The sequence below is a fragment of the Phyllobates terribilis genome, unplaced genomic scaffold, assembly GCF_046119375.1.
Source record: "Phyllobates terribilis strain yellow unplaced genomic scaffold, ASM4611937v1 Scaffold_23__1_contigs__length_19252631, whole genome shotgun sequence".
NCBI classification, from domain to species: Eukaryota; Metazoa; Chordata; class Amphibia; order Anura; family Dendrobatidae; genus Phyllobates; species Phyllobates terribilis.
Window position 1 is genome coordinate 4,784,367 of NW_027362783.1, and position 27,166 is coordinate 4,811,532.

Here is a 27,166-nt window from a genome sequence, read left to right on the forward strand (position 1 = left end):
TTACAGTGGAATAAAAAGACAATATCAATCCCCCTTGGAAGAGTGGTGGAGGTTACAGTGGATTAAAAATATCAATGCCCTGTGTACTAAACTTGGAGGTCACAGTAGCTTAACAAGACGGTTTTAATGCCCCTTGGAAGAGTCGTGAACGTCGCAGAGGAATAAAAAGGCAATATCAATGCACGTGGAAGAGTGCAGAAGGTTACAATGGAATAAAAAGACATTGTCAATGCCCCTTGGAAGAGCTGTGGAGCTCAGAGCGGTTTAACCAGACAGTTTTAATGCCCCTTGAAAGAGACTTGGAGGTCACAGTAGCTTAACAAGATGGTTTTAATGCCCCTTGGAAGAGTGGTGGAGGTCGCAATGGAATAAAAAGACAATATCAATGCCCCGTGGAAGGGACGTGGAGGTCACAGTAGCATAACAAGACGGTTTTAATGCCCATCGGAAGAGTGGTGGAGGTCACAGTTGATAAAAAAGACAATATCAAAGCCCCTTGGAAGAGTGGTGGAGGTCGCAGTGGAAAACAGAGACAATTTCAATGCCCCTTGGAAGAGTGGTGGAGGTTACAGTCGAATAAAAAGACAATATCTAAGCCTCTTGGAGAGCTGTGTAGTACAGAGTGGTTTAAACAGATGGTTTAATGCCCCTTGGAAGGGTGGTGGAGGTTACAGTTGAATAAAAAGACAATATCAATGCCTCTTGGAAGAGCTGTGGAGTTCAGAGTGGTTTAACCAGATGGTTTTAATGCCCCTTGGAAGAGACGAGGAGGTCACAGTAGCTTATCAAAACTGTTTTAATGCCCCTTGGAAGAGTGGTGGAGGTCGCAGTGGAATAAAAAGACAATATCAATTCCACTTGGAAGAGTTTTGGAGGTCGCAGTGGATTAAAAAGACAATATGAATGCCCCTTGGAAGAGTGGTGGAGGCCACAGTGGAATAAATAGACAATATCAATACCCCTTAGAAGAGTGGTGGAGGTTACAGTTGAATAAAAAGACAATATCAATGCCCCTTGGAAGAGTGATGGAGTTTACAGTGGAATAAAAAGACAATATCAATGCCCCTTGGAAGAGTGATGGAGGTTAGAGTGGAATAAAAAGACAATATCAATGCCCCATGGAAGAGATGTGGACGTCACAATAGCTTAAAAAGATGGTTTTAATGCCCCTTGGAAGAGTGGTGGAGGTCGCAGTGGATTAAAAAGACAATATCAATGAGCCTTGGAAGAGTGGTGGAGGTCGCAGTGGAATAAAAAGACATTATCAATGCCCCTTGGAAGAGTGGTGGAGGTCGCAGTGGAATAAAAAGACAATAATAGTGCCCCTTGAAAGAGCTGTGGAGTTCAGAGTGGTATAACCAGACGGTTTTAACGCTCCTTGGAAGAGATGTGGAGGTCACAGTAACTTAACAAGACGGTTTTAATGCCCCTTGGAAGAGTGGAGGAGGTCGCAGTGGAATAAAAAAACAATATCAATGCCCCTTGGAAGATTGGTGGAGGTTACAGTGGAATAAAACGACAATATCAATGCTCCGGGGAAGAAATGTGGAGGTCACTGTAGCTTAACAATATGGTTTTAATGCCCCTTGGAAGAGTGGTGGAGGTCGCAGTGGAATAAAAAGACAATGTCAATGCCCCTTGGAAGAGTGGTGGAGTTCAGAGTTGTTTAACCAGATGGTTTTAATGCCCCTTGGAGGAGAAGTCTACGTCACAGTAGCATAACAAGACGGTTTTATTGCCCGTTGGAAGAGTGGTGGAGTTCGCAGTGGATTAAAAAGAAAATATCAATGCCCCTTGGAAGAGTGGTGGAGGTCGCAGTGGAATAAAAAGACAATATCAATGCCCCGTAGAATTCACGTGGAGGTCACAGTAGCTTAACAAGGCGGTTTTAATGCCCCTTGGAAGAGTGGTGGAGGTTGCAGGGGATTAAAAAGACAATATCAATGCCCATTGGAAGAGTGGTGAAGTTCGCAGTGGAATTATAAGACAATATCAATGCCCCTTGGAAGAGATGTGGAGTTCAGAGTGGTTTAACCAGATGGTTTTAATGCCCCTTGGAAGAGGCGTGGAGGTCACAGTAGCTTAACAAGATTGTTTTAATGCCCCTTGGAAGAGTGGTGGAGGTTGCAGTGGATTAAAAAGACAATATCAATGCCCATTGGAAGAGTGGTAGAGGTCGCAATGGAATAAGAAGACAAAATCAATGTCCTTTGGAAGAGTGGTGGAGGTTACAGTGGAAAAAAAAGACAATATCAATGCCCCATGGAAGAGTTGTGGAGGTCACTGTAGCTTAACAAGATGGTCGTAATGCCCCTTGGAAGAGTGGTGGAGGACGCAGTGGATTGAATAGACAATGTCAATGCCCCTTGGAAGAGTGGTGAAAGTTAGAGTGGAATAAAAAGACAATACCAGTGCTCCTTGGAAGAGCTGTGGAGTTCAGAGTGGTTTCAATTGACGGTTTTAATGCCCCTTGGAAGAGACGTGGAGGTCACAGTGGATTAAAAAGACAATATCAATGACCCTTGGAAGAGTGTTGGAGGTCGCAGTGGATTAAAAAGACAATATCAATGCCCCTTGGAAGAGTGGTGGAGGTCGCAGTGTTATAAAAAGACAATATCAATGCACCGTGGAAAGGATGTGAAGTTCACAGTAGCTTCACAAGATGGTTTAAATGCCCCTTGGAAGAGAGGTGGAGGTCGCAGTTGATTAAAAAGGCAATATCAATGCCCCTTGGAAGAGTGGTGGAGGTCGCAGTGGATTAAAAAGACAAAATCAATGCCCCTTGGAAGAGTGGTAGAGGTTACAGTGGAATAAAAAGAAAATATCAATGCCTCTTGCAAGAGCTGTGGAGTTCAGAGTGGTTTAAATTAACGGTTTTAATGCCACTTGGAAGAGACGTGGAGGTCACAGTAGCTTAACAAGACGGTTTTAATGCCCCTTGGAAGATTGGTGGAGGTCGCAGTGGATTAAAAAGACATTATCAATGCCCCTTGAAAGAGTGGTGGAGGTCGCAGTGGAATAAAAAGAAAATATCAATGCCCCTTAGAAGAATGGTGGAGGTTACAGTGGAAAAAAAAGACAATATCAATGTCCCTTAGAAGAGTGGTGTAGGTCGCAGTGGATTAAAAAGACAATATCAATGCCCCTTGGAAGAGTGGTAGAAGTCGCAGTGGATTAAAAAGACAATATCAATGCCCCGTGGAAGGAACGTGGAGGTCACAGTAGCTTAACAGGACGGTTTTAATGCCCCTTGGAAGAGTGGTGGAGGTCGCAGTGGAATAAAAAGACTATCAAATCCCCTTGGAAGAGTGGTGGAGGTCGCAGTGGAAAGAAAGACATTATCAATGCCCCTTGGAAGAGTAGTGGAGGTTACAGTTGAAAAAAAAGACAATATCACTGCCTCTTGGAAGAGCTGTGGAGTTCAGAGTGGTTTAACCATGCAGTTTTAATGCCCGTTGGAAGAGACGTGGAGGTCACAGAAGCTTATCAAGACTGTTTTAAAGCCCCTTGGAGGAGTGGTAGAGGTCCCAGTGGATTAAAAAGACAATATCAATGCACCTTGGAAGAGTGATGGAGGTTACAGTGGAATAAAAAGACAATATCAATGCCCCTTGGAAGAGTGGTGGAGGTTACATTGGAAAAAAGAGACAATATCAATGTAGCTTGGAAGAATGGTGGAGGTTAAAGTGGAATAAAAAGACAATATCAATGCCCCTTGGAAGAGTGGTGGAGGTTCCAATTAAATAAAAAGACAATATCAATACCCCTTGGAAGAGACGTGGAGGTCACAGTGGAATAAAAAACAATATTAATGCCCCTTGGAAGAGTGGTGGAAGTCGCAGTAAAATAAAAAGACAATATCAATGTCCTTTGGAAGAGTGGTGGATGTTAGAATGGAATAAAAAGACAATATCAATGCCCCTTGGAAGAGCTGTGGAGTTCACAGTGGTTTAACCAGAAAGTTTTAATGCACCGTGGAATAGACGTGGAGGTCACAGTAGCTTAACAAAACTGTTTTAATACACCTTGGAAGAGTGGTGGAGATCGTTGTGGATTTAAAAGACAATATCAATGCCCCTTAGAAGACTGGTGGAGGTCGCAGTGGAATAAAAAGACAATATCCATGCCCCTTGGAAGATTGGTGGAGGTTAGAGTGGAATAAATAGACAATATCACTCCCCCTTGCAAGAGTGGTGGAGGTTACAGTGGAATAAAAAGACAATATCAATGCCCTGTGTAAGAAACTTGGAGGTCACAGTAGCTTAACAAGACTGTTTGAATGCCCCTTGGAAGAGTCGTGGACGTCGCAGAGGAATAAAAAGGCAATATCTATGCACTTGGAAGAGTGCAGAAGGTTACAATGGAATAAAAAGACATTGTCAATGCCCCTTGGAAGAGCTGTGGAGCTCAGAGCGGTTTAACCAGACAGTTTTAATGCCCCCTGAAAGAGACTTGGAGGTCACAGTAGCTTAACAAGATGGTTTAATGCCCCTTGGAAGAGTGGTGGAAGTCGCAGTCGAATGAAAAGACAATATCAATGCCCCGAGGAAGGGACGTGGAGGTCACAGTAGCATAACAAGACGGTTTTAATGCCCATCGGAAGAGTGGTGGAGGTCACAGTGGATAAAAAAGACAATATCAAAGCCCCTTGGAAGAGTGGTGGAGGTCGCAGTGGAAAACAGAGACAATTTCAATGCCCCTTGGAAGAGTGGTGGAGGCTACAGTCGAATAAAAAGACAATATCAACGCCTCTTGGAACAGCTGTGGAGTACAGAATGGTTTAACCAGATGTTTTAATGCCCCTTGGAAGAGTGGTGGAGGTCACAGTGGAATAAAAAGACAATATCAATGCCCCGTGGAAGGGACGTGGAGGTCACAGTAGCATAACAAGACGGTTTTAATGCCCATCGGAAGAGTCGTGGACGTCACAGTGGATAAAAAAGACAATATCAAAGCCCCTTGGAAGAGTGGTGGGGGTCGCAGTGGAAAACAGAGACAATTTCAATGCCCCTTGGAAGAGTGGTTGAGGTTACAGTCGAATAAAAAGACAATATCAACGCCTCTTGGAAGAGCTATGGAGTACAGAGTAGGTTAACCAGATGGTTTAATGCCCCTTGGAAGAGTAGTGGAGGTTACAGTCGAATAAAAAGACAATATCATTGCCTCTTGGAAGAGCTGTGGAGATCAGAGTGGTTTAACCAGACGGTTTAAATGCCCCTTGGAAGAGACGAGGAGGTCACAGTAGCTTATCGAAACTGTTTGAATGCCCCTTGGAAGAGTGGTGGAGGACGCAGTGGAATAAAAAGACAATATCAATTCCACTTGGAAGGGATGTGGAGGTCGCAGTAGAATAAAAAGACAATATCAATGCCTAGTGGAAGAGACGTGGAGGTCACAGTAGCTTAACAAGATGGTTTTAATGCCCCTTGGAAGAGAGGTGGAGGTCGCAGTGGAATAAAAAGACAATATCAATGCCCCTTGGAAGAGTGGTGGAGGTTACAGTGGAATAAAAAGACAATATCAATGACCCTTGGAAAAGTGGTGGAGGTTACAGTGGAATAAAAAGACAATATCAATGCCCCTTGGAAGAGTTGTGGAGGTTACAGTGGAATAAAAAGACAATATCAATGCCCCTTGGAAGAGACGTGGAGGTCACAGTAGCTTAACAAGACGGTTTTAATGCCCCTTAGAAGAGTGGTGGAGGTTACAATCGAATAAAAAGACAATATCAATGCCTCTTGGAAGAGCAGTAGAGTTCAGAGTGGTTTAACCAGACGGTTTTAATGCCCCTTGGAAGAGATGTGGAGGTCGCAGTAGCTTATCAAAACTGTTTTAATGCCCCTTGGAAGAGCGGTGGAGGTCGCAGTGGATTAAAAAGACAATATCAATGCCCCTTAGAAGTGTGGTGGAGGTCGCAGTGGAATAAAAACACAATATCAATGCCCCTTGGAAGAGTGGTGGAGGTCGCAGTGGAATAAAAAGACAATGTCAATGCCCCTTGTAAGAGTGGTGGAGGTAAGAGTGGAATAAAATGACGATACAAATGCCCCTTGGAAGAGCTGTGGAGTTCAGAGTTGTTTAACCAGATAGTTTTAATGCCCCTTGGAGGAGAAGTCGACGTCACAGTAGAATAACAAGACGGTTTTAATGCCCCTTGGAAGAGTGATGGAGTTCGCAGTGGATTAAAAAGACAATATCAATGCCCCTTGAAAGAGTGGTGGAGGTCGCAGTGGAACAAAAAGACAATATCAATGCCCCGTGAAATTGACGAGGAGGTCACAATAGCTTAACAAGGCGGTTTTAATGCCCCTTGGAAGAGTGGTGGAGGTTGCAGGGGATTAAAAAGACAATATCAATGCCCATTGGAAGAGTGTTGAAGTTCGCAGTGGAAAAAAAAGACAAAATCAATGCCCCTTGGAAGAGTGGTGGAGGTTACAGTGGAATAAAAAGACAATATCAATGCCCCTTGGAAGAGCTGTGGAGTTCAGAGTGGTTTAACCAGACGGTTTTAATGCCCCTTGGAAGAGACGTGGAGGTCACAGTAGCTTAACAAGACTGTTTTAATGCCCCTTGGAAGAGTGGTGGAGGTTGCAGAGGATTAAAAAGACAATATCAATGCCCATTGGAAGAGTGGTAGATGCCGCAATGGAATAAGAAGTCAAAATCAATGCCCCGTGGAAGGGATGTGAAGGTCACAGTAGCTTCACAAGACGGTTTTAATGACCCTTGGAAGAGAGGTGGAGGTCGCAGTTGATTAAAAAGACAATATCAATGCCCATTGGAGGAGTGGTGGAGATCGCAGTGGATTAAAAAGACAAAATCAATGCCCCTTGGAAGAGTGGTGGAGGTTACAGTGGAATAAAAAGACAATATCAATGCATCTTGCAAGAGCTGTGGAGTTCAGAGTGGTTTAAATTGACGATTTTAATGCCCTTTGGAAGAGACGTGGAGGTCACAGTGGATTAAAAAGACAATATCAATGCCCCTTGGAAGAGTGGTGGAGGTCGCAGTGGATTAAAAAGACAATATCAGTGCACCTTGGAAGAGTGGTGGAGGTCGCAGTGTTATAAAAAGACAATATCAATGCCCAGTGGAAGGGATGTGAAGGTCACAGTAGCTTCACAAGACGGTTTTAATGCCCCTTGGAAGAGAGGTGGAGGTCGCAGTTGATTAAAAATACAATATCAATGCCCCTTGGAAGAGTGGTGGAGGTCGCAGTGGATTAAAAAGACAAAATCAATGCCCCTTGGAAGAGTGGTGGAGGTTACAGTGGAATAAAAAGACAATATCAATGCCTCTTGCAAGAGCTGTGGAGTTCAGAGTCGTTTAAATTGACGCTTTAATGCCACTTGGAAGAGACGTGGAGGTCACAGTAGCTTAACAAGACGGTTTTAATGCCCCTTGGAAGAGTGGTGGAGGTCGCAGTGGATTAAAATGACATTATCAATGCCCCTTGGAAGAGTGGTGGAGGTCGCAGTGGAATAAAAAGAAAATATCAATGCCCCTTAGAAGAGTGGTGGAGGTTACAGTGGAAAAAAAAGACAATATCAATGTCCCTTAGAAGAGTGGTGGAGGTCGCAGTGGATTAAAAAGACAATATCAATGCCCCTTGGAAGAGTGGTGGAGGTCGCAGTGGAATAAAAAGACAATATCAATGACCCGTGGAAGGGAGGTGGAGGTTACAGTAGCTTAACAAGACGGTTTTAATGCCCCTTGGAAGAGGGGTGGAGGTCGCAATGGAAAAAAAAGCTAATATTAATGCCCCTTGGAAGAGTGGTGGAGGTCGCAGTGGATTAAAAAGACAATATCAATGCCCCTTGGAAGAGTGGTGGAGGTCGCAGTGTTATAAAAAGACAATATCAATGCCCAGTGGAAGGGATGTGAAGGTCACAGTAGCTTCACAAGACGGTTTTAATGCCCCTTGGAAGAGAGGTGGAGGTCGCAGTTGATTAAAAAGACAATATCAATGCCCCTTGGAAGAGTGGTGGAGGTCGCAGTGGATTAAAAAGACAAAATCAATGCCCCTTGGAAGAGTGATGGAGGTTACAGTGGAATAAAAAGACAATATCAATGCCTCTTGCAAGAGCTGTGGAGTTCAGAGTGGTTTAAATTGACAGTTTAATGCCACTTGGAAGAGACGAGGAGGTCACAGTAGCTTAACAAGACGGTTTTAATGCCCCTTGGAAGAGTGGTGGAGGTCGCAGTGGATTAAAATGACATTATCAATGCCCCTTGGAAGAGTGGTGGAGGTCGCAGTGGAATAAAAAGAAAATATCAATGCCCCTTAGAAGAGTGGTGGAGGTTACAGTGGAAAAAAAAGACAATATCAATGTCCCTTAGAAGAGTGGTGGAGGTCGCAGTGGATTAAAAAGACAAAATCAATGCCCCTTGGAAGAGTGGTGGAGGTCGCAGTGGAATAAAAAGACAATATCAATGACCCGTGGAAGGGAGGTGGAGGTTACAGTAGCTTAACAAGACGGTTTTAATGCCCCTTGGTAGAGTGGTGGAGGTCGCAGTGGAAAAAAAAGACAATATCAATGCCCCTTGGAAGAGTAGTGGAGTTCAGAGTGGTTTAACCATGCGGTTTTAATGCCCCTTGGAAGAGACGTGGAGGTCACAGAAGCTTATCAAGACTGTTTTAAAGCCACTTGGAGGAGTGGTAGAGGTCCCAGTGGATTAAAAAGACAATATCAATGCCCCTTGGAAGAGTGGTGGAGGTTACAGTGGAATAAAAAGACAATATCAATGCCCCGTGGAAGAGTGGTGGAGGATACAGTGGAATAAAGAGACAATATCAATATCCCTTGGAAGAATGGTGGAGGTTAAAGTGAAATAAAAAGACAATATCAATGCCCTTTGGAAGAGTGGTGGAGGTTCCAAATAAATAAAAAGACAATATCAATACCCCTTGGAAGAGACGTGGAGGTCACAGTGGAATAAAAAAACATTATTAATGCCCCTTGGAAGAGTGGTGGAGGTCGCAGTAAAATAAAAAGGCAATATCAATGCCCCTGGAAGAGTGGTGGAGGTTAGAGTAGAATAAAAAGACAATATCAATGCACCTTGGAAGAGCTGTGGAGTTCACAGTGGTTTAACCAGAAAGTTTTAATGCACCGTGAAATAGACGTGGAGGTCACAGTAGCTTAACAAAACTGTTTTAATACCCCTTGGAAGAGTGGTGGAGATCGTTGTGGATTTAAAAACAATATCAATGCCCCTTAGAAGACTGGTGGAAGTCGCAGTGGAATAAAAAGACAATATCCATGCCTCTTGGAAGATTGGTGGAGGTTAGAGTGGAATAAAAAGACAATATCAATCCCCCTTGGAAGAGTGGTGAAGGTTACAGTGGAATAAAAAGACAATATCAATGCCCTGTGTAAGAAACTTGGAGGTCACAGTAGCTTAACAAGACGGTTTTAATGCCCCTTGGAAGAGTCGTGGACGTCGCAGAGGAATAAAAAGGCAATGTCTTTGCACTTGGAAAAGTGCAGAAGGTTACAATGGAATAAAAAGACATTGTCAATGCCCCTTGGAAGAGCTGTGGTGCTCAGAGCGGTTTAACCAGACAGTTTTAATGCCCCTTGAAAGAGACTTGGAGGTCACAGTGGCTTAACAAGACGGTTTTAATGTCCCTTGGAAGAGTGGTGGAGGTCGCAATGGAATAAAAAGACAATATCAATGCCCCGTGGAAGGGACGTGGAGGTCACAGTAGCATAACAAGACGGTTTTAATGCCCATCGGAAGAGTGGTGGAGGTCACAGTGGATAAAAAAGACAATATCAATGCCCCTTGGAAGAGTGGTGGAGGTCGCAGTGGAAAACAGAGACAATTTCAATGCCCCTTGGAAGAGTGGTGGAGGTTACAGTCGAATAAAAAGACAATATCAACGCCTCTTGGAAGAGCTGTGGAGTACAGAGTGGTTTAACCAGATGGTTTAATGCCCCTTGGAAGAGTGGTGGAGGTTACAGTCGAATAAAAAGACAATATCAATGCCTCTTGGAAGAGCTGCGGAGTTCAGAGTGCTTTAACCAGAAGGTTTTAATGCCCCTTGGAAGAGACGTGGAGGCCACAGTAGTTTATCAAAACTGTTTTAATGCCCCTTGGAAGAGGGGTGGAGGTCGCAGTGGAAAAAAAAGACAATATCAATGCCCCTTGGAAGAGTGGTGGAGGTCGCAGTGGATTAAAAAGACAATATCAATGCCCCTTGGAAGAGTGGTGGAGGTCGCAGTGTTATAAAAAGACAATATCAATGCCCAGTGGAAGGGATGTGAAGGTCACAGTAGCTTCACAAGACGGTTTTAATGCCCCTTGGAAGAGAGGTGGAGGTCGCAGTTGATTAAAAATACAATATCAATGCCCCTTGGAAGAGTGGTGGAGGTCGCAGTGGATTAAAAAGACAAAATCAATGCCCCTTGGAAGAGTGATGGAGGTTACAGTGGAATAAAAAGACAATATCAATGCCTCTTGCAAGAGCTGTGGAGTTCAGAGTGGTTTAAATTGACAGTTTAATGCCACTTGGAAGAGACGTGGAGGTCACAGTAGCTTAACAAGACGGATTTAATGCCCCTTGGAAGAGTGGTGGAGGTCGCAGTGGATTAAAATGACATTATCAATGCCCCTTGGAAGAGTGGTGGAGGTCGCAGTGGATTAAAAAGACAAAATCAATGCCCCTTGGAAGAGTGGTGGAGGTCGCAGTGGAATAAAAAGACAATATCAATGACCCGTGGAAGGGAGGTGGAGGTTACAGTAGCTTAACAAGACGGTTTTAATGCCCCTTGGTAGAGTGGTGGAGGTCGCAGTGGAAAAAAAAGACAATATCAATGCCCCTTGGAAGAGTAGTGGAGGTTACAGTTGAAAAAAAAGACAATATCAATGCCTCTTGGAAGATCTGTGGAGTTCAGAGTGGTTTAACCATGCGGTTTTAATGCCCCTTGGAAGAGACGTGGAGGTCACAGAAGCTTATCAAGACTGTTTTAAAGCCACTTGGAGGAGTGGTAGAGGTCCCAGTGGATTAAAAAGACAATATCAATGCCCCTTGGAAGAGTGGTGGAGGTTACAGTGGAATAAAAAGACAATATCAATGCCCCGTGGAAGAGTGGTGGAGGATACAGTGGAATAAAGAGACAATATCAATATCCCTTGGAAGAATGGTGGAGATTAAAGTGAAATAAAAAGACAATATCAATGCCCTTTGGAAGAGTGGTGGAGGTTCCAAATAAATAAAAAGACAATATCAATACCCCTTGGAAGAGACGTGGAGGTCACAGTGGAATAAAAAAACATTATTAATGCCCCTTGGAAGAGTGGTGGAGGTCGCAGTAAAATAAAAAGGCAATATCAATGCCCCTTGGAAGAGTGGTGGAGGTTAGAGTAGAATAAAAAGACAATATCAATGCACCTTGGAAGAGCTGTGGAGTTCACAGTGGTTTAACCAGAAAGTTTTAATGCACCGTGAAATAGATGTGGAGGTCACAGTAGCTTAACAAAACTGTTTTAATACCCCTTGGAAGAGTGGTGGAGATCGTTGTGGATTTAAAAACAATATCAATGCCCCTTAGAAGACTGGTGGAGGTCGCAGTGGAATAAAAAGACAATATCCATGCCTCTTGGAAGATTGGTGGAGGTTAGAGTGGAATAAAAAGACAATATCAATCCCACTTGGAAGAGTGGTGGAGGTTACAGTGGAATAAAAAGACAATATCAATGCCCTGTGTAAGAAACTTGGAGGTCACAGTAGCTTAACAAGACGGTTTTAATGCCCCTTGGAAGAGTCGTGGACGTCGCAGAGGAATAAAAAGGCAATGTCTTTGCACTTGGAAAAGTGCAGAAGGTTACAATGGAATAAAAAGACATTGTCAATGCCCCTTGGAAGAGCTGTGGTGCTCAGAGCGGTTTAACCAGACAGTTTTAATGCCCCTTGAAAGAGACTTGGAGATCACAGTGGCTTAACAAGACGGTTTTAATGTCCCTTGGAAGAGTGGTGGAGGTCGCAATGGAATAAAAAGACAATATCAATGCCCCGTGGAAGGGACGTGGAGGTCACAGTAGCATAACAAGACGGTTTTAATGCCCATCGGAAGAGTGGTGGAGGTCACAGTGGATAAAAAAGACAATATCAATGCCCATTGGAAGAGTGGTGGAGGTCGCAGTGGAAAACAGAGACAATTTCAATGCCCCTTGGAAGAGTTTTGGAGGTTACAGTCGAATAAAAAGACAATATCAACGCCTCTTGGAAGAGCTGTGGAGTACAGAGTGGTTTAACCAGATGGTTTAATGCCCCTTGGAAGAGTGGTGGAGGTTACAGTCGAATAAAAAGACAATATCAATGCCTCTTGGAAGAGCTGCGGAGTTCAGAGTGGTTTAACCAGAAGGTTTTAATGCCCCTTGGAAGAGACGTGGAGGCCACAGTAGTTTATCAAAACTGTTTTAATGCCCCTTGGAAGAGTGGTGGAGGTCGCAGTGGAATATAAAGACAATATCAATTCCACTTGGAAGAGATGTGGAGGTCGCAGTGGAATAAAAAGACAATATCAATGCCTAGTGGAAGAGACGTGGAGGTCACAGTAGCTTAACAATATGGTTTTAATGCCCCTTGGAAGAGAGGTGGAGGTCGCAGTGGAATAAAAAGACAATATCAATGTCCCTTGGAAGAGTAGTGGAGGTTACAGTGGAATAAAAAGACAATATCAATGACCCTTGGAAGAGTGGTGGAGGTCGCAGTGGAATAAAAAGACAATATTAATGCCCCTTGGAAGATTGGTGGAGGTCGCAGTAAATTAAAAAGACAATATCAATGCCCCTTGGAAGAGTGGTGCAGGTTACAGTGGAATAAAAAGACAATATCAATGGCCCTTGGATGAGCTGTGGAGTTCACAGTGGTTTAACCAGAAGGTTTTAAGGCTCCGTGGAATAGACGTGGAGGTCACAGTAGCTAAACAAGACGGTTTTAATGCTTCTTGGAACAGAGATGGAGGTCGCAGTGGATTAAAAAGACAAAATCAATGCCCCTTGGAAGAGTGGTGGAGGTTAGAGTGGAATAAAAAGACAATGTCAATGCCTCTTGCAAGAGCTGTGGAGTTCAGAGTGGTTTAAATTGACGGTTTTAATGCCCCTTGGAAGAGACGTGGAGGTCACAATAGCTTAAAAAGATGGTTTTAATGCCCCTTGGAAAAGTGGTGGAGTTTGCAGTGCATTAAAAAGACATTATCGATTCCCCTTGGAAGAGTGGTGGAGGTCGCAGTGGAATAAAAAGAAAATATCAACGTCCCTTAGAAGAGTGGTGGAGGTTACAGTGGTAAAAAAAGACAATATCAATGTTCCTTGGAAGAGGGGTGAAGGTCGCAGTGGAAAAAAAAGACAATATCAATGTCCCTTGGAAGAGTGGTGGAGGTCGCAGTGGATTAAAAAGACAATATCACTGCCCCTTGGAAGAGTAGTGGAGGTCGCAGTGGAATAAAAAGACAATATCAATGCCCGTGGAAGGGACGTGGAGATCACAGTAGCTTAACAAGACGGTTCTAATGCCTCTTGGAAGAGTGGTGGAGCTTGCAGTGGAAAAAAAAGACAATATCAATGCCCCTTGGAAGAGTGGTGGAGGTTACAGTTGAATAAAAAGACAATATCAATGCCTCTTGGAAGAGCTGTGGAGTTCAGAGTGGTTTAACCATGCGGTTGTAATGCCCCTTGGAAGAGACATGGAGGTCACAGAGGCTTATCAAGACTGTTTTAAAGCCCCTTGGAAGAGTGGTGGAGGTTACAGTGGAATAAAAAGACAATATCAATGCCCCTTGGAAGAGTGGTGGAGGTTACAGTGGAATAAAAAGACAATATTAATGTCCCTTGGAAGAATGGTGGAGGTTACAGTGGAATAAAAAGGCAATATCAATGCCCCTTGGAAGAGTGGTGGAGATTCCAATTAAATAAAAAGACAATATCATTGCCCCTTGGAAGAGACGTGGAGGTCACAGTGGAATAAAAAGACAATATTAATGCCCCTTGGAAGAGTGGTGGAGGTCGCAGTAAAGTAAAAAGACAATATCAATGCCCCTTGGAAGAGTGGTGGAGGTTAGAGTGGAATAAAAAGACAATATCAATGCCTCTTGGAAGAGCTGTGGAGTTCACAGTGGTTTAACCAGAAAGTTTTAATGCAAAGTGGAATAGACATGGAAGTCACAGGAGCTTAACAAGATGGATTCAATGCTTCTTGGAAGAGTGATGGAGGTCGCAGTGGATTAAAAACACAATATCAATGCCCCTTGGAAGAGTGGTGGAGGTTACAGTGGAATAAGAAGACAATATCAATGCCCCGTGGAATAGACATTGACGTGACAGTAGCTTAACAAGACGGTTTTATTGCCCCTTGGAAGAGTGGTGAAGGTCGCAGTGGATTAAAAAGACAATATCAATGCCCATTGGAAGAGGGGTTAAGGTCGCAGTAGAATGAAAAGACAAAATCAATGCCCCTTGGAAGAGTGAAAGAGTTTTGGAGGTTGCAGTGGAAAAAAAAAACAAGATCAATGCCCCTTGGAAGAGATGTGGAATTCAGAGTGGTTTTACCACACGGTTTTAAAGCCCCTTGGAAGAGACGTGGCGGTCACAGTAGCTTAACAAGACTGTTTTAATGCCATTGGAAGAGTGGGGGAGGTCGCAGTGGATTAAAAAGACATTATCAATGCCCTTTCTAAGAGTGGTGGAGGTCGCAGTGGATTAAAAAGACAATATCAATGCCGCTTGGAAGAGTGGTGGAGGTTGCAGAGGAATAAAAGAAAATATCAATGCCCCGTGGAAGAGTTGTGGAGGTCACTGTAGCTTAACAAGATGGTCTTAATGCCGCTTGGAAGAGTGGTGGAGGTCGCAGTGGAATAAAAAGACTATGTCAATACCCTTTGGAAGAGTGGTGGAGGTTAGAGTGGAATAAATAGACAATACCAGTGCTCCTTGGAAGAGCTGTGGAGTTCAGAGTGGTTTAAATTGAGGGTTTTAATGCCCCTTGGAAGAGACGAGGAGGTCACAGTGGATTAAAAAGACAATATCAATACCCCTTGGAGGAGTGGTGTAGGTCGCAGTGGATTAAAAAGACAATATCAATGCCCCTTGGAAGAGTGGTGGAGGTCGCAGTGGAATAAAAAGACAATATCAATGCCCCGTGGAAGGGACGTGGAGGTCACAGTAGCTTCGCAAGAAGGTTTTAATGCACCTTGGAAGAGAGGTGGAGGTCGCAGTTGATTAAAAAGACAATATCAATGCCCCTTGGAAGAGTGGTGGAGGTCGCAGTGGAATAAAAAGACAATATCAATGACCTTGGTAGAGTGGTGGAGGTCGCAGTGGATTAAGAAGACAATATCAATGCCATTTGGAAGAGTGGTGAAGGTCGCAGTGGAATAAAAAGACAATATCAATGCCCCGTGGAAGAGTTGTGGAGGTCACTGTAGCTTAACAAGATGGTCTTAATGCCGCGTGGAGGAGTGGTGGAGGTCGCAGTGGAATAAAAAGACAATGTCAATACCCCTTGGAAGAGTGGTGGAGGTTAGAGTGGAATAAAAAGACAATATTAATGTCCCTTGGAAGAATGGTGGAGGTTACAGTGGAATAAAAAGGCAATATCAATGCCCCTTGGAAGAGTGGTGGAGGTTCCAATTAAATAAAAAGACAATATCATTGCCCCTTGGAAGAGACGTGGAGGTCACAGTTGAATAAAAAGACAATATCAATACATCTTGGAAGAGCTGTGGAGTTCAGAGTGGTTTAACCATGCGGTTTTAATACCCCTTGGAATAGACGTGGAGGTCACAGTAGCTTAACAACACTGTTTTAATACCCCTTGGAAGAGTGGTGGAGATCGTTGTGGATTTAAAAGACAATATCAATGCCCCTTAGAAGACTGGTGGAGGTCGCAATGGAATAAAAAGACAATATCCATGCCTCTTGGAAGATTGGTGAAGGTTAGAGTGGAATAAAAAGACAATATCAATCCCCCTTGGAAGAGTTGTGGAGGTTACAGTGGAATAAAAAGACAATATCAATGCCCTGTGTAAGAAACTTGGAGGTCACAGTAGCTTAACAAGATGGTTTTAATGCCCCTTGGAAGAGTCGAGGATGTCACAGAGGAATAAAAAGACAATATCAATGCACTTGGAAGAGTGCAGAAGGTTACAATGGAATAAAAAGACATTGTCAATGCCCCTTGGAAAAGCTGTGGAGCTCAGAGCGGTTTAACCAGACGGTTTTAATGCACCTTGGTAGAGACTTGGAGGTCACATTAGCTTAACAAGATGGTTTTAATGCCCTTTGGAAGAGTGGTGGAGGTCACAATGGAATAAAAAGACAACATCAATACCGTGTGCAAGGGACGTGAAGGTCACAGTAGCATAACAAGACGGTTTTAATGCCCATTGGAAGAGTGGTGGAGGTCGCAGTGGATAAAAAAGACAATATCAAAGCCCCTTGGAAGAGTGGTGGAGGTCGCAGGGGAAAACAGAGACAATATCAATGCACCTTGGAAGAGCTGTGCAGTACAGAGTGGTTTAACCAGACGGTTTAATGCCCCTTGGAAGAGACGTGGAGGTCACAGTAGCTTATCAAGACTGTCTTAATGCCCCTTGGAAGAGTGGTGGAGTTAGCAGTGGAAAAAAAAACAATATCAATGCCCCTTGGAAGAGCTGTGGAGTTGACAATGGTTTAAATTCACTGTTTTAATACCCCTTGGAAGAGACGTGGAGGTCACAGTAGCTTAACCACACGGTTTTAATGCCCCTTGGAAGAGTGGTGGAGGTCGCAGTAGATTAAAAAGACATTATCGTTGCCCCTTGGAAGAGTGGTGGAGGTCGCAGTGGAATAAAAAGAAAATATCAATGCCCCTTAGAAGAGTTTATGGAGGTTACAGTGAAAAAAAAAGACAATATCAATCTTCCTTGGAAGAGGGGTGAAGGTCGCAGTGGAATAAAAAGACAATATCAATGTCCCTTGGAAGAGTGGTGGAGGTTGCAGTGGATTAAAAAGACAATATCAATGCCCCTTGGAAGAGTGGTGGAGGTCGCAGTGGAATAAAAAGACAATATCAATGCCCCGTGGAAGGGACGTGGAGGTCACAGCAACTTAACAAGACGGTTTTAATGCCCCTTGGAAGAGCGGTGGAGGTTACAGTTGAATAAAAAGACAATATCAATGCCTCTTGGAAGAGCTGTGGAGTTCAGAGTGGTTTAACCATGCGGTTTTAATGCCCCTTGGAAGAGACGTGGAGGTCACAGAAGCTTATCAAGACTGTTTTAAAGCCCCTTGGAGGAGTGGTAGAGGTCGCAGTGGAATAAAAAGACAATATCAATGCCCCTTGGAAGAGTGGTGGAGGTTACAGTGGAATTAAAAGACAATATCAATGTCCCTTGGAAGAATGGTGGAGGTTACAGTGGAATAAAAAGACAATATCAATGCCCCTTGTAAGAGTGGTGGAGTTTCCAATTAAATAAAAAGACAATGTCAATACCCCTTGGAAGAGACGTGGAGATCACAGTGGAATAAAAAGACAATAGTAATGCCACTTGGAAGAGCGGTGGAGGTCGCAGTAAAATAAAAAGACAATATCTATGCCCCTTGGAAGAGTTGTGGAGGTTAGAGTTGAATAAAAAGACAATATCAATGCCCCTTGGAAGAGTTGTGGTGTTCACAGTGGTTTAACCAGAAAGTTTTAATGCACCATGGAATAGACGTGGAGGTCACAGTAGCTTAACAAGACGGTTTCAATGCTTCTTGAAAGAGTGTTGGAGGTCGCAGTGTATTTAAAAGACAATATCAATGCCCCTTGGAAGAGTTGCGGAGGTTACAGTGGAATAAAAAGACAATATCAATGCCCTGTGTAAGGAACTTGGAGGTCACAGTGGCTTAACAACACGGTTTTAATGCCCCTTGGTAGAGTCGTGAACGTCGCAGAGGAATAAAAAGACAATATCAATGCACTTGGAAGAGTGTAGAAGGTTACAATGGAATAAAAAGACATTGTCAATGCCCCTTGGAAGAACTGTGGAGCTCAGAGCGGTTTAACCAAACGGTTTTAGAGCCCCCTGGGAAGAGACGTGGAGGTCACAGTAGCTTAGCAAGACGGTTTTAATGCCCCTTGGAAGAGTGGTGGAGGTCGCAGTGAATTAAAAAGACAATATCAATGATCCTTGGAAGAGTGATGGAGGTCGCAGTGGAATAAAAAGACAATATCAATGCCCCTTGGAAGAGTGGTGGAGGTTACAGTGGAACAAAAAGACAATATCAATGCCTCTTGCAAGAGTGATGGAGGTTACAGTGGAATAAAAAGACAATATCAATGCCCCGTGGAAGAGACGTGGACATCACAGTAGCTTAACAAGACGGTTTTAATGCCCCTTGGCAGAGTGGTGGAGGTCACAGTGGAATAAAAAGACAATAACAATGCCCTGTGGAAGAGACGTGGAGGTCACAGTAGCTTAACAAGACGGTTTTAATGCCTCTTAGAACTATGGTGGAGGTTACAGTGGAATAAAAGACAATATCAATACCTTTGGAAGAGTGGTAGAGGTCGCAGTGGAATAACCTCACTGGTACATGCTCTGCATAACTTATCTGCTTGCCTTGTCTGCTGTAATCTAATGCTCTGCTTGGCTGATTCACCTCACTGGTACATGCTCTGCATAACTTCTCTGCTTGCTGTGTCTGCTGTAATCTAATGCACTGCTTTGCTGATTCACCTCACTGGAACATGCTCTGCATAACTTCTCTGCTTGCTGTGTCTGCTGTAATCTAATGCTCTGCTTTGCTGATTCACCTCACTGGTACATGCTCTGCATAACTTCTCTGCTTGCTGTGTCTGCTGCAATCTAATGCTCTGCTTTGCTGATTCACCTCATTGGTACATTCTCTGCATAACTTTTCTGCTTTATCTGTCCCAATCCATTCAATACCCACATATGTCTGTCCCTTCCCCACTATAGATCTTATCTGATTTTTAGAGGTGCTAAACTGCAGAGACTAGAGTCCTAGCTCTGTGTTTGATCACCCAGCCATCTCCTGGTGAGACGACCCACTGCTAATTTAGCCATATGCAGCTCCCACAATGCCCTTCACCTGATAGTTTAATGTGCCCTATATATTTAGAAGCTCTGTAAGGGGTGCACTTGTGCTGGGGTGTGCACGCGTCTTCTTGTGCAAAGTGGCTTCTGAGATAAGTGGCAATTATTTCAGAGGCAGTAAGTCAGGGCAGGAGTCAAGTAACCAACACTTTGACCACTTACTCTCTTTTAACTATGTTAACGCTTGCTCTGTCTGCAACAAACTTTCCTTCATCCACGATCTTTTCATTACAAACAAACTTTCCTACCTCGCCATCATTGAAACCTGGCTCACCCCCTCTGACACAGCCTCCCCAGCTGCACTTTCATATGGCGGATTCCACCTTTCCCACACCGCCCCCCCAACGGCAAACATGGCGGAGGCGTAGGTTTTCTCCAATCAGAACACTGTGCTTTCACCCAAATCCTACTGCCACCCTCCGTTACACTCCCATCTTTTGAGGTGCACTGTGTGCGCATCTATTCCCCCTCCAACCTCCAACTCGCCGTCGTTTACCGACCCCCAGGGCAAGCCACCACCTTCTTAGACCACTTCACCACCTGGCTGCTTCACTTCCTCTCCACTGACATCCCCACTATCATAATGGGTGACTTCAACATCCCCATTAACACTTCCCACTCGTCTGTCTCTAAGTTTCTATCTCTCACTTCCTCCTTCGGACTCACTCAATGGTCTTCCACACCCACCCACAAAGATGGCCACACACTGGACCTCATCTTCACCCGCCTCTGTTCCCTATCTAACCTCTCTAACTCACCTCTCCCTCTCTCTGATCACAGCCTACTTACATTCTCTTCTCTCTCCTCCCCGGGGCAACAATCCCCACTCCACAAACTTGCGTACCCTCACAGAAATCTCAAATACCTTGACTTACAATCACTCTCTGAATCCCTCCTCCCTATTACAGACATAAATTCCTTACACGATGCAGACGTTACTGCTGCTTCATATAACACCACAATAGCTGCAGCTCTAGACTCAATCGCCCCTCTCACACACACCACATCTCGCACATTCAACAGGCAACCCTGGCACACTAAACTTACTAAAGAACTGCGCCGGGCCTCCAGGGTTGTGGAGCGGAGATGGAAAAGGTCTCACTCCATCGAGCACTTCATCGCATTCAAGCAATCCCTCACTAATTTCAAGTCCGCACTCACTACAGCAAAACAAACCAACTTCTCATCTCTCATATCCTCCCTATCTCACAACCCTAAACAGCTATTTAACACTTTCAACTCTCTCCTTCGTCCCCCAGCACCTCCTCCCTCTTCTCTCATCTCAGCCGACGACTTTACCTCATTCTTCAAACAGAAGATTGACACCATCAGAAAAAACTTTTGCCTAAAGTCCACACAACCCCTCCTCATATCTATTCAACCCTCATCCTCCAAACCCCACTTCTCCACCATTACAAAAGGTCAAGTCTCCTCTTTACTCTCCAAATCACACCTCACCACCTGCGCACTTGACCCAATCCCATCCCACCTCATCACTAACCTCACCACAGTCTTCATCCCAACCCTTACCCACCTCTTCAATCTGTCACTAACAACCAGTGTCTTCCCCTCATGTTTCAAACATGCCGCAATCACACCCATCCTCAAAAAGCCCTCCCTTGACCCTTCCTCTCTGACTAGCTACCGTCCCATATCACTCCTCCCCTTTGCCTCAAAACTACTAGAACAACATGTCCACCTTGAACTGTCCTCCCACCTCTCCTCCTGCTCCCTCTTCGACCGCCTGCAATCTGGCTTCCGACCGCATCACTCGACTGAAACTGCCCTGACCAAAGTCACCAACGACCTACTAAATGCCAAATCCAAGCGACACTACTCCATCCTCCTCCTTCTGGACCTGTCATCTGCTTTTGACACAGTGGACCATTCCCTCTTACTCCAGATTCTCTCATCTCTTGGCATCACGGACTTGGCTCTATCTTGGATCTCTTCATACTTAACAGATAGGACATTCAGCGTCTCCCACTCACGCACCACCTCCTCATATCGCCCCCTATCTGTCGGTGTCCCCAAGGTTCAGTTGTAGGACCTCTGCTCTTCTCCATCTACACCTTTGGCCTGGGACAGCTCATAGAGTCTCACGGTTTTCAGTATCACCTCTATGCTGACGACACACAGATCTACCTCTCTGGACCCGATATCTCCTCCCTACTAACCCAAATCCCACAATGTCTGTCCGCCATGTCATCCTTCTTCTCTGACAGATTTCTAAAACTCAACATGGATAAAACAGAGTTCATCATATTTCCACCCTCTCATTCACATCCTCCATCTGACCTAGCCATCAACGTCAATGGCTGTTCACTCTCCCCAGTCCCACAAGCTCGCTGCCTTGGAGTAACCCTGGACTCTGATCTCTCCTTCAAGCCACATATCAAAAGCCCTTTCCACTTCCTGCTGACTCCAACTCAAAAACATCTCCCGGATCCGTGCATTCCTCAGCAAAGACTCTGCAAAAACACTAGTGCATGACCTCATCATATCCCGCCTCGACTACTGCAACCTCCTGCTCCGTGGCCTCCCTTACAACACTCTTGCGCCTCTCCAATCTATCCTAAACTCTGCTGCTCGACTAATTCACCTGTCCCCCCGCTATTCCCCGGCCTCTCCTCTCTGTCAATCTCTTCACTGGCTCCCCATTGACCAGAGAATCCAGTTCAAAACTCTAACCATGGCATACAAAACCATCCACAACCTGTCTCCCCCATACATCTGTGACCAAGTCTCCCGGTAATAACCTGCACGCAACCTCCGATCCTCACAAGATCTCCTTCTCTACTCCCCTCTTATCTCCTGCTCCCACAATCGTATACAAGATTTCTCCCGTGCATCACCCCTACTCTGGAACTCTCTACCCCAACATATCAGACTCTCGCCGACAGTGGAAACCTTCAAAAGAAACCTGAAGACCAACCTCTTCCGACAAGCCTACAACCTGCTGTAACCACCGCTGCACGACCAGCTCTACCCTCACCTAATGTATCCTCACCCATCCCTTTTAGAATGTGAGCCCTCGCGGGCAGGGTCCTCACTCCTCCTGTACCAGTCGCTGACTCGTTTTGTTAAGATTATGTAAATGCTTTTGTTATGTATATCCCTATCACATGTAAAGCGTCATGGAATAAATGGCGCTATAATAATAAATAATAATAATAAAAATAAAAAGACAATATCAATTCCCATAGGAAAAGTGGTGGAGGTTACAGTGGAACAAAAATACAATATCAATGCCCCTTTGATGAGCTGTGGTGTACAGAGTGGTCTTATCAGACAGTTTAATGCCCCTTGGAAGAGACGTGGAGGTCACAGTAGCTTATCAAGACTGTTTTAATGCCACTTGGAAGAGTGGTGGAGGTCGCAGTGTATTAAAAAGACAATATCAATGCCCCTTAGAAGAGTGGTGGAGGTCGCAGTGGAATAAAAAGACAATATCAATTCTACTTGGAAGAGATGTGGAGGTCGCAGTGGAATAAAAAGACAATATCAAAGCCCCTTGGAAGAGTGGTGGAGGTCGCAGTGGAAAACAGAGACAATATCAATGCCCCTTGGAATTGAGGTGGAGGTCGCAGTGGAATAAAAAGACAATATCAATGCCCCTTGGAAGAGTGGTGGAGGTTACAGTGGAATAAAAAGACAATATCAATGACCCTTGGAAGAGTGGTGGAGGTCGCAGTGGAATAAAAAGACAATTTTAATGCCCCTTGGTAGAGTGGTGGAGGTCGCAGTAAAATAAAAAGACAATATCAATGCCCATTGGAAGAGTGGTGGAGGTTACAGTGGAATAAAAAGACAATATCAATGCCCCTTGGAAGAGCTGTGGAGTTCACAGTGGTTTAACCAGAAGGTTTAAAGGCACCGAGGAATAGACATGGAGGTCACAGTAGCTAAACAAGACGGTTTTAATGCTTCTTGGAAGAGTGATGAAGGTTACAGTGGAGTAAAAAGAAAATATCAATGCCTCTTGCAAGAGCTGTGGAGTTCAGAGTAGTTTAAATTGACGGTTTTAATGCACCTTGGAAGAGACGTGGAGGTCACAGTAGCTTAACAATACAGTATTAATGCCCCTTGGAAGAGTGGTGGAGGTCGCAGTGGATTAAAAAGACAATATCAATGCCACTTGGAAGAGTGGTGAAGGTCCCAGTGGAATAAAAAGACAATATTAATGCCCCTTGGAAGAGTGGTGGAGGTTACAGTGGAATAAAAAGACAATATCAATGCCCCGTGAAAGAGACGTGGAGGTCACAGTAGCTTTTAATTCCTCTTGGAAGAGAGGTGGAAGTTGCAGTGGAATAAAAAGACAATGGCAATGCCCCTTGCAAGAGTGTTGGATGTTAGAGTGGAATAAAAAGACAAAACAAATGCCCCTTGGAAGAGCTGTGGAGTTCAGAGTGGTTTAAACAGATCGTTTTATTGCCCCTTGGAAGAGATGTCGACGTCACAGTAGCATAACAAGACGGTTTTAATGACCCTTGGAAGAGTGGTGGAGTTCGCAGTGGATTAAAAAGACAATATCAATGACCCTTGGAAGAGTGGTGGAGGTCGCAGTGGAATAAAAAGACAATATCAATGCCCCGTGGAAGGGACGTGGAGGTCACAGTAGCTTATCAAGACGGTTTTAATGCCCCTTGGAAAAGTGGTGGAGGTTGCAGGGGATTAAAAAGACAATAACAATGCCCATTGGAAGAGTGGTGGAGGTCGCAGTGGAATAAAAAGACAAAATCAATGCCCCTTGGAAGAGTGGTGGAGGTTACAGTGGAATAAAAAGAAAATATCAATGCCCCTTGGAAGAGACTTGGAGGTCACAGTAGCTTAACAAGACTGTTTTAATGAGCCTTGGAAGAGTGGTGGAGGTCGCAGTGGATTAAAAAGACAATATCAATGCCCCTTGGAAGAGTGGTGGAGGTCGCAGTGGAATAAAAAGACAATATCAATGCCCCAAGGAAGGGACGTGTAGGTCACAGTAGCTTCACAAGACGGTTTTAATGCCCCTTGGAAGAGAGGTGGAGGTCGCAGTTGATTAAAAAGACAATATCAATGCCCCTTGGAAGAGTGTCGGAGGTCGCAGGGAATAAAAAGACAATATCAATGCCGCTTGGAAGAGTGGTGGATGTTACAGTCGAATAAAAAGACAATATCAATGCCTCTTGTAAGAGCTGTGGAGCTCAGAGTGTTTAGCCAAACGGTTTTAATGCCCCTTGGAAGAGACGAGGAGGTCACAGTAGCTTAACGAAACTGTTTTAATGCCCCTTGGAAGAGTGGTGGAGATAGTTGTGGATTTAAAAGACAATATCAATGCCCCTTAGAAGAGAGGTGGAAGTCGCAGTGGAATAAAAAGGCAATGTCAATGCCACTTGGAAGAGTGGTGTAGGTTACAGTGGAATAAAAAGACAATATCAATGCCACGTGGAATAGACATGGACGTGACAGTAGCTTAACAAGACGGCTTTAATGCCCCTTGGAAGAGTGGTGGAGGTTGCAGTGGATTAAAAAGACAGTATCAATGCCCATTGGAAGAGTGGGAGAGGTCACAGTGGAATAAAAAGACAAAATCAATGCCCCTTGGAAGAGTGGTGGAGGTTACAGTGGAATAAAAAGACAATATCAATGCCCCATGGAAGAGTTGTGGAGGTCACTGTAGCTTAACAAGATTGTCTTAATGCCCCTTGGAAGAGTGGTGGAGGTCGCAGTGGAATAAATATACAATGTCAATGCCCCTTGGAAGATTGGTGGAGGTTAGAGTGGAATAAAAAGACAATACCAGTGCTCCTTGGAAGAGCTGTGGAGTTCAGAGTGGTTTAAATTGACGTTTATAATGCCCCTTGGAAGAGACGTGGAGGTCACAGTGGATTAAAAAGACAATATCAATGCCCCTTGAAAGAGTGGTGGAGGTCGCAGTGGATTAAAAAGACAATATCAATGCCCCTTGGAAGAGTGGTGGAGGTCGCAGTGGAATAAAAAGACAATATCAATGCCCCGTGGAAGGGACGTGGAGGTCACAGTAGCTTCACAAGACGGTTTTAATGCCCCTTGGAAGAAAGGTGAAGGTTGCAGTTGATTAAAAAGACAATATCAATGCCCCTTGGAAGAGTGGTGGAGGTCGCAGTGGAATAAAAAGACAATACCAATGCCGCTTGGAAGAGTGGTGGATGTTACAGTTGAATAAAAAGACAATATCAATGCCTCTTGTAAGAGCTGTGGAGTTCAGAGTGTTTAACCAGACTGTTTTAATGCCCCTTGGAAGAGACGAGGAGGTCACAGTAGCTTAACGAGACTGTTTTAATGCCCCTTGGAGGAGTGGTGGAGATAGTTGTGGATTTAAAAGACAATATCAATGCCCCTTAGAAAAGTGGTGGACGTCGCAGTGGAATAAAAAGACAATATCAATGCCACTTGGAAGATTGGTGGAGGTTACAGTGGAATAAAAAGACAATATCAATGCCTCTTGTAAGAGGGGTGGAGGTTACACTGGAATAAAAAGACAATATCAATGCCCTGTGTAAGAAACTTGGAGGTCACAGTAGCTTAACAAGACGGTTTTAATGCACCTTGGAAGAGTCGTGGACGTCGCAGAGGAATAAAAAGACAATAACAATGCACTTGGAAGAGTGCAGAAGGTTACAATGGAATAAAAAGACATTGTCAATGCCCCTTGGAAGAGCTGTGGAGCTCAGAGTGGTTTAACCAGACTGTTTTAATGCCCCTTGGAAGAGACTTGAAGGTCACAGTGGCTTAACAAGATGGTTTTAATGCCCCTTGGAAGAGTGGTTGAGGTCGCAGTGGATAAAAAAGACAATATCAAAGCCCCTTGCAAGAGTGGTGGAGGTCGCAGTGGAAAACAGAGACAATATCAATGCACATGGAAGAGTGGTAGAGGTTACACTCGAATAAAAAGACAATATCAATGTCTCTTGGAAGAGCTGTGGAGTACAGAGTGGTTTAATCAGATGGTTTAATGCCCCTTGGTAGAGACGTGGAGGTCACAGTAGCTTATCAAGACTGTTTTAATGCCCATTGAAAGAGTTGTGGAGGTCGCAGTGGATTAAAAGACAATATCAATGCCCCTTAGAAGAGTGGTGGAGGTCGCAGTGGAATAAAAAGACAATATAAATTCCCCTTGGAAGAGATGTGGAGGTCGCAGTGGAATAAAAAGACCATATCAATGCCTCGTGGAACAGACTTGGAGGTCACAGTAGCTTAACAAGATGGTTTTAATGACCCTTGGAAGAGAGGTGGAGGTTGCAGTGGAATAAAAAGACAATATCAATGCCCCTTGGAAGAGTGGTGGAGTTTACAGTGGAATAAAAAGACAATATCAATGACCCTTGGAAGAGTGGTGGAGGTCGCAGTGGAATAAAAAGACAATATTAATGCCCCTTGGAAGAGTGGTGGAGGTCGCAGTAAAATAAAAAGACAATATCAATGCCCCTTGGAAGAGTGGTGGAGGTTACAGTGGAATAAAAAGACAATATCAATGCCCCTTGGAAGATCTGTGGAGTTCACAGTGGTTTAACCAGAAGGTTTTAAGGCACCGTGGAATAGATGTGGAGTTTACAGTAGCTAAACAAGATGGTATTAATGCTTCTTGGAAGAGTAATGGAGGTCGCAGTGGATTAAAAAGACAAAATCAATGCCCCTTGGAAGACTGGTGGAGGTTACAGTCGAATAAAAAGACAATATCAATGCCTCTTGGAAGAGCTGTGGAGTTCACAGTGGTTTAACCAGAAAGTTTTTAATGCATCGTGGAATAGACGTGGAGGTCACAGTAGCTTAACAAGACGGTATAAATGCTTCTTGGAAGAGAGGTGGAGGTTACAGTTGAATAAAAAGACAATAACAATGAACCTTGGAAGAGTGGTGGAGGTCGCAGTGGAATAAAAAGACAATATCAATGCCCCTTGGTAGAGTGGTGGAGGTTACAGTGGAATTAAAAGACAATATCAATGCCTCTTGGATGAGTGGTGGAGGTTACATTGGAATAAAAAGACAATATCAATGCCCCGTGTAAGAGACGTGGACATCACAGTAGCTTAACAAGACGGTTTAATGCCCCTTGGCAG